This window comes from Elephantulus edwardii, unplaced genomic scaffold, assembly GCF_000299155.1.
Source record: "Elephantulus edwardii isolate Elephantulus edwardi_28Jun2011 unplaced genomic scaffold, EleEdw1.0 scaffold00249, whole genome shotgun sequence".
Classification (NCBI taxonomy): Eukaryota; Metazoa; Chordata; class Mammalia; order Macroscelidea; family Macroscelididae; genus Elephantulus; species Elephantulus edwardii.
The window spans coordinates 3,447,804-3,456,292 of NW_006399999.1; the positions used below are offsets into that span (position 1 = coordinate 3,447,804).

Below are 8,489 nucleotides of genomic sequence, written 5' to 3' on the forward strand. Positions count from 1 at the left end.
CCCCTGGAATAATGGAAAGTGTAAAAGTGTTGTCTTTTGAATGGAAATAAATAATATTGTAAATTTAGCTAAAAACGTAAAATGTATCAGCTTAAATTTAAAATATAACTTTTTTACTTTGTAACTTTGCTACCAAATAAGTTAAAGAACAGGTTTAAAAACAAAATGTTTAAGCGAAAAGCCATCGTCTACCAGGCTCTCCAATTACCAAAGAACCATGACCATTAAGAATAGCCTTTCGTGCTCTCCAAGGAACCATGATCATAAAAAATAGCTGTGTGTAAGAAAATAATGTAAACTTTATTCTTACTCTTGTTATTTTTCTGGCTGTTGATTAAGCCTCTAATTGTAAAAATGGAATATAAATGTATCATGTAAAATGTAATAAGCAGGAAAGGGAAAAGGAAAAGGAAAAGCAAGGGAAGAAAGAAGAAAGGGAATTAGAATGACTCAAAATTAAAATCATCAAGATCACTTGACTGTTTGTCTCGTGTTCTTTCATTGTCCTTTCACCGAACTTCTACCCACCTTCGTGTTCCCTCTTCGAGACCCTAGACCTCAGGCTTATAAGCCCCTCCCGACTGGAGCAGCCCGCAGCAGGCATGCAAACTTCAACTTCTGTAACCTGAAGATGAGTTATGTACTAGATCGTTCCCAGCTACCCCAGCTGAAAAACAAAAAGGGACTGCTGTAAAACGATCCTGAATGGATTAGAGTGAGATGTGACACAAAACTCAAAAACATAAAAGTGACCAAGTGTACTGGTCCAAAAAAGATTAGACTATGGTCCATAGTCACCCTTTCAACCTGAAAAATAACCCCAAGTTTCTACATTAAGGTGAACAATAAACAGACTTATAATATTACGGAGGCACATACACCTTACAATAACCAATCATCAAAATCCAAAAGACAAGCATTTGCCTGAGGATAAAACCGAGAAGACAAGGAAAAGTAAGATAGAAGTGAGAATTACAAGGAAGAAAAGTGAGCGGAAAAAAATCCATTTACAATTGTGATAAATGTTACAAAACAAAAGGTGTGTCAATGACTGAATAAAAACCAATGGGTTTTGTAAATATTTACAAAAAACAAACAAACAAAAAACCCCACCAACCCAGCAAAGTCAGAAGGCAAGAAGGAGTAAGATAGAAGAATTAATAAAAATTAGAATGACAGGGAGGACATGGAAGAGTACACCAGGAATTTGTAATTTTATACAACAAAATGTGTATGAATTATTGATTAGAAAATTACTTTGTAAACTTTCTCTTAAACAACAATAAAAAAACTTTCACTTAAATCACAATAAAAAGGAAAAACTTATCCAGATATGGTTTAATTAAATATTATGATTTTGTTGCAAAGCCTCTGGGTAGTTTGTCTTCCTAGGCTTCTGCCTTAATGGGAGTCTTCTACTACTCATTGTAGTGAAGAATATGTTTTTTTGTTTTTCTACTCTTAACATGTGTTCAGAGTCTCTTCTGATATCCATTTGGGTCTTTTGTTCTTCTGTCTTTGTAAAGATCTTTTGCATTCTACAGGGATCATCTAGTCTTTGTTATTAGTATTCAAGGCCTCAAACTTGTTCCGGAGTTGGTTTTTAAATTCAGGTGGGATAGGTGTCAAGGTCAAATTTTTATTCCTGTGGATTTGATTTGACCTTCTTTAGTGTTAATTTGAACTTGCATATGAGTTGATGGTATGTTTCACAATCAGCACCTGGCCTAGTTTTCACTGCCAATATTGAACTTCTCCAATTATTCCTTTCACAGATGTAATCAATCTGATTCATGTGCACATCATCAGGTGAAATCCATGTGTGTAGCCTGCGTTTATGTTTCTTATAAAAGGTACTTGCAATTAATAAATCATTGATTGTATAGAGTTCTATCTTTCTATTCCAGGCTCATTTCTATCACCAAGTCCGTGTTTTCTAAATATTGATCCTTCCTCCTGGTTCCCAATTTTGCATTCCAGTCACCCATTATTATTAATGCCTCTTGGTTTTCTGCTCAATCAATTTCTTACTAAAAAAAAGGTAGATATCATCTATTGGCTTCTTTGGCTCTGGCTGTTGGTGCATAAATTGGAATGATAGTGGTATTAACAGGTCTTCCTTGTATACAAATGGATATTATCCTGTTACTCACAATGTTGTATTTCAAGATGGATCTAGAAATGGCTTTTTTACCTATGAAAGTGGACCCATTTTTCTCACCTTTTTATCTCCAGTGTAGTAGATCATATGATTCTCTGATTCAAAATGTCCCAAGCCAATTCACATAATTTTGTTAATACCTAATATCCATTTTTTTCTCAACGATGTTCAGTTTTCCTACACTTAATGCTTCTCACATTCCACATTCTAATATTTCGTTTCTGCTTACAACTGTTCCTCCTCCTTCATGTTTCCAAATCTCAATTTCCAGTCTCAATTGCTATATATGTTAGCCTACTCTATAGGATTTTCAAAGGCCTGTTATAGTTCTGAAGTGGATTGCCAATCCTTCTCCCTAAAGAAAACAATATCTGGTTCAAATTCAGGAAAGGTATATACCAGTATTGTGTCCTATCTCCAGTCTTTTCAATCTGTATGTGGAACAGATCAATTGGAAGACTGAACTTTATGAGGGAAGGTGGTATTAGAATTTGAGGAAAACTCATCAACAATCTGTGTTATATACAGAAACACAAACTTGCTTGCTGAAACTGAGGAGGATCTGAGACATTTACTGCAGAAGGTCAAGAACTGCAGTCTTCAATATGGATTGAAGCTCGACATCAAGAAAACAAAGGTTCGGTGCGTCGCTTGCGTGCTGACGTTAGGTGCGTGCCCCTGTCAGGCAGTCGAGGAGACCCCGCGCAGTGCTGCCAGCGCCCCGGCGGAGAAGCTGAGGTCAGCATCAAATTTGAAATATTTAAAGTGGATACAAAACTGTTTAAGCAATGCAGACAATTAAGTGTGTTGTTGTGGGTGATGGCGCTGTTGGTAAAACATGTCTCCTGATATCATATACAACAAATGAAATTCCATCTGAGTATGTCCCAAATGTTTTTGATAACTATGCAGTCACAGTTATGATTGGTGGAGAACCATATACTCTTGGACTCTTTGATACTGCAGGGCAGGAGGATTATGACAGATTACGACCGCTGAGTTATCCCAAACAGATGTATTTCTAGTCTGTTTTTCAGTGGTTTCTCCATCCTCATTTGAAAATGTGAAAGAAAAGTGGGTACCTGAGATAACTCACCACTGTCCAAAGACTCCTCTCTTGCTTGTTGGGACCCAGATTGATCTCAGAGATGATCCTTCTACTATTGAGAAACTTGCCAAGAATAAACAGAAGCCCATCACCCCGGAGACTGCTGAAAAGCTGGCTCGTGACCTGAAGGCTGTTAAATATGTGGTGTGTTCTGCTCTTACACAGAAAGGCCTAAAAAATGTATTTGACGAAGCAATATTGGCTGCCCTGGAGCCTCCAGAACCGAAGAAGAGCTGCAGGTGTGTGCTGCTATGAACATCTCTCCAGAGCCCTTTCTGCACAGCTGGTGTCGGCATCATACTTAAAGCAATGTTTTAAATCAAGCTAAAGATTAAAAATTAAAATTCATTTTTGCAATAATGACAAATGCCCTGCACCTACCTACATGCACTCGAGTGAGACAGGCCCATAGGTATGCCCTCCCCTTCTTCCTCCCAGTACTAGTTAATTTTTAAGTAATTGTATATTGTCAGAGAAGTGATCAGTACTAGTTTTTGCTGTGTTTTTGTTTCTTTTTTAAAAAAAAAACCAAACCCACATTCCCCCCCTCGTTCTTATTTAAAAGCAAGGCATGCTTGTCAATGACTCTGTAACAGACTAATCTGAATTATTGAAGCTGCTCCCTGGTTCCACTCTGGAGAGTAATCTGGGACATCTTAGTGTTTTTATTTTTTTCTTTTTTGGGGGGGAGTGTGTGGGGAATTTGTTTTATTTAGTCTTGTTTTTGTTTATTTCATTAACCAGTGGGCAACCCTTGAGGGGAGGAGGATGGATTGATTTCACATTCCACTTCCTAGGTCTACTTTAGAAAACATGTTCCCCACCTGGTGCTCTTAGGAAGGAGTATCGTAAATGCCTCATTGTAGGTGCCCTTTTTTTAAATAATTTTTTAATTTATTTTTTTCACAGAGGTTTTGGATTTCCATTCATTCATTGCCACAATTTTCTCCCTTCCCACCCCTCCCCACCAGCTCGCTTCCCCCTCCGAAGAGAGGGGGAAAAAAGAAAAAAGAAAAAAAAATAATTCCTTCATTAGTGACAGAAAAAAACTGGATAAATTATGTATATTGAAACAGATCAGGGAAAGAACAGATTAGAAGTGATATATGATTGAGTATTATGGTTAGCACAGGAATCCAGAATTAAGGTTGCATACTCCTTTTTGAAAGTTGCCTTCTCTCCACCCTCTGAGTAGGTCCAGTATTTGATGAACACTCCTGGAAGTGGGTGGAACCTGTCTTGCCCCTCCTTTTTTCTAGGCTGCACTATACATATGACTGTGACTTTCAAGGAAATGTGTTTGCCATTTGCTGATTATTTTTGGAAGTTAATGTCTAACTTCTTTTACTGGTAAATAAAGAAAAGTATTGCACCTTTTAAAATACACCAAATGATTTGAGTTCATAATTAACTTTTTTTCCCTGTCAGTCGTTGTCTAATACGCTTAGTTTAGATGTGCAGTTTTATGTAGTATATGATGTGTTCCTAGAAGACAGCTGAAGATCTGGTATAGAAGAAACATGAGGGGTGGTGCTAGAAGACAGATTTATATGGAATGATTCACATCCTCTTACCATTGATGAGGATGGAGGCCTGCTTCATTAAGAAGCTAGGGGTGGGGTGGGGGTGGGGAGAAAAATGTAACAACATGGGGACCAGTCAGGGGAATCCCCTTATTCCTGTTTTACATATGAGGAACCCTAGCGTAGCCAGCTGAAGCTCTCTAGTTGAATAAAAAACCATGGAAAGAGTCTTTTGAAGACTCTACATAAGTGTTAATAGGGATTTATCAGCTCATTTTGGTTTCAGTTTCCATCTTTTTTAAATGTTTAGGTAATCTTTTTCACCTTCCCAAATTCCTAATTCTTGTGCTTTCTCATGTCTCAATTCTTTGTGTATGCATTCTTTTCAGATGTATTCAACAAACAGAAAGACCCTAAAAAAAAAAAAAAAGAAAACCAAGGTTCTCACTACTGGGCCAATTGGCGCATCAGGATAGATGGAGAAGAGATTGAGGTTGTTAACAATTTCAGCTTCTTGGTTCCACAAGCAACACGCTTGACATCAGCAGTTAAGAAATCAAAAGACAAATTGCATTGGAAAACTCTGCTGTCAGGGAGACCTCTTCAGAGTGCTGAAGAGCAGCGATGTCAGTCTAGAGACTAAGGTATGTCTGATACAGACCATGGTCTTCGCAATTACTTGCTATACATCAGAGAGCAGGACAATGATTAAGGATGACAGAAGAAGAATGGATGCCTTTGAGTTGTAGTGCTGGAGAATAATATTGAACATACCATGGACCGCCAAGAGAACAAACAGGTCTGTTCTGGAGAGAACCAAGTTTCTCCTTGGAGGCAAGGATTTTGAAGCTATGCATCACATACTTTGGGCATGTTGTCAGGAAAGAGACATCATGCTTGGAAGGGTCGAGGGGTAGCACAGGAGAGGAAGATACTGCATGAGTTGGAGTGACACAGCAACTAGGGTAAAGGGGATGAGTGTGTCGGAGATGATGAGATTGGCTCAGGCTAGGGCAGAGTTCATAACTATAGGGCATATAGCTGTGGAGTACATAGGGTAGGGTCACTATGATTTGCAGACAACTCGACGGCACATGACAACAAGGGACCTCTGGTGATCTAGAAGTGAGAATCTGCACTGCAATCCCGAAGGCATGATGTTCGAATCCACCTCCCTTGCAATTGACTGCCTTAAAAAACCCATAGGAGACTTAGCTATCGGTCAGTTCCAGCTCTATGGTACATAACAAAAACAGCATGACCCCAAAGTATATGAGAGAATCTTTACTATCCTTGCCTCCAAAGAGTACTCTGGCCACATTTTCTCGAAGACATATGTGTTCTTTGGCGGTCCATGGGATATCCAGGACTCTATTCCAACACCACAGCACAAAGACATCAATTCTTCTTCGATCACCCTTATTCATTGTCTAGCTCTCATATGTATAGCATGTGATTGAAAAGGCTATGAGCTGAATTAGTTATGTTTCAGTCTTCAAACTGATATCATTGCTCCTCAGTAATTTGGAGAGGTCCCTAGCAGCAAACTTGCCCAATAAAAAATATTTCCTGATCTCTTGATTTATAATACTAATGGCATGTATTGTGAATCTAAGTAAGACGGAATCAATGTTCCGGCTACATTTTTAGCCATTAGAGAGGTGCAGATCAAAACAACAATGAGATATCATCTCATCTTAGCAATAATGGCAAAGTTGGCTATTCAGATGTGGGAGGTTGAAACTCTTCTACACTGCTGTGGGACTATAAAATGGCATAACCACTATGGAAAATAATATAGCACCTACTTTAAAAGTTAGAAATATAGCATTTACTTTTAGCATCTATTTACAATATAGCATCTACTTTAAAAGTTAGTATTTCATCCAGAAACCCAACTGCTAGGTATATATCCCCCCAAAGAGGAATTATAACACATGCTTACATATTCACACCCATGTTTATTGCAGTATTGCAATACTGTTTCTAACAGGAAAGATTTGGAAACAACCTAAGGGCCTACCAAGAGATGTATGACTAAAGAAACTGTGACATATTCATACAATTGAGTAACACTACAAAATGATCAAGAATTTTTATTTATGAACCTAGAGAATATTATACTGGATGAATTAAGTCAGTCACAAGAAGGAAAACATTTTATGATACCATTACACACCATTATGAAAAACTAAGAAAAATTTATACACAGAAATAAACATTCTTTGATTGTGAACATGTCTTGGAGGGGAAAGAAAATCAGTGCTTAGAAAACAAACATCTATTAAGCTGGGCGGAAGGAACCACAATATAAAACAGGGAGTGATTAGAGTATTATTAAAGAAAAGAAAGACTGAGAGAGGTGCACCAGAGTTATAAGAAAAGAAAGGTTGAGAAAGGTGTGCCAGAGTTATAAACAACAGTAGATTACTACACACATAAATCTACATTATCAGTAATAACTAACATTGATTTAAAAATGGATACACATAGCAAACAGGTAAGATGAAAAGAAATAGACAAGTGAAAAGGAATATATTTATAATCATACAGATGTCTGACAGATATGTTTATATAGGTATTTATCATATATATATATTTGTTGCTGGTGTTGTTGTTGTTATGTACCATTGAGTCGCAGGCAACTCAGAGCGACAACATAGTACAACAATCCCCTAAACTCTGCCCTATCCTGTGCCAATCTGACTATCTTCCACACACCTACCCCTATTACCCCAGTCACTGAATCAATCCATCTCACTGAGGGTCTTCCTCTCCTGAGCTGTCCCTTCGTCCCTCTCCAAGGACTGATCCCTCCTTGCAACATGCCCAAAGTATGTCAGATGAATCTTCAGAATCCTTGCCTCCAAGGAGCAGCCCTGCTTCACCCTCTTCAGGACAAACCTGTTTGTTTTCCTAGAAGTCCATGGTATATTCAATACTGTACTCCAACACCACATCTCAAAGACATCAATTCTCCTTCTATCAGCCCTAGTCATTGTCCAGCTCTCTGAAGCATAGCAAGTGATTGCAAAGACCAAGGCATGTATCAGGTGCACCTTGGTCTCCAGACTGACATCCCTGCACTTCAGCAGTTTAGAGAGGTCTCTAATCACAGACTTTCTCATAATGATATGTCTTTTAATTTCCTGGCTGCTGGTGCCAAGAGTGTTGCCTCTGGAGCCAAGCAAACTAAAGCTGTGAACAATCTCAATCTCTTCGCCATCCATTTTGATTCTGCCAATCGTCCCACTGGTGACAATCTTTGTTTTCCTGATATTAAGTCCCAATCCATACCGAAAACTGCAGTCCCTGACCTTCTGCAGCAAGTGCTTCAGGTCCTCCTCAGCTTCAGCAAGCAGGATTGTGTAATCTGCATAACACAGATTGTTGATTCTTCCTCAATCCTGATGCCACATTTCTCCTCATAGAGCCCATCCTCCCAGATAACCTGTTCTGCACAAAGATTGAATAGATATGGAGACAGGCGGGATACAGCCCTGGCCTACACCCTTCCCATTTTTGAACCATGAAGTGTTTCCTTGCTCAGTTCTGATGACTGCCTCTTGGTCCAAGTATAGGTTTTGCATTAGCAAGATTAAATGTTCTGAGATTCCCATTCTTCTCAGAGTCAGCCACAGTTTATTATGATCCACACAGTCAAATGCCTTTGCATAATCAATGAAACACAGATAGA

The 8,489-nt window shown here is 38.6% G+C and overlaps 1 pseudogene; it reads left to right on the forward strand.

The window, feature by feature from the left end:
* The first annotated feature begins 2,949 nt into the window (after window positions 1-2,949).
* LOC102877355 lies at window positions 2,950-3,524 on the forward strand (annotated as a pseudogene).
* The last annotated feature ends 4,965 nt before the right edge of the window (window positions 3,525-8,489 follow it).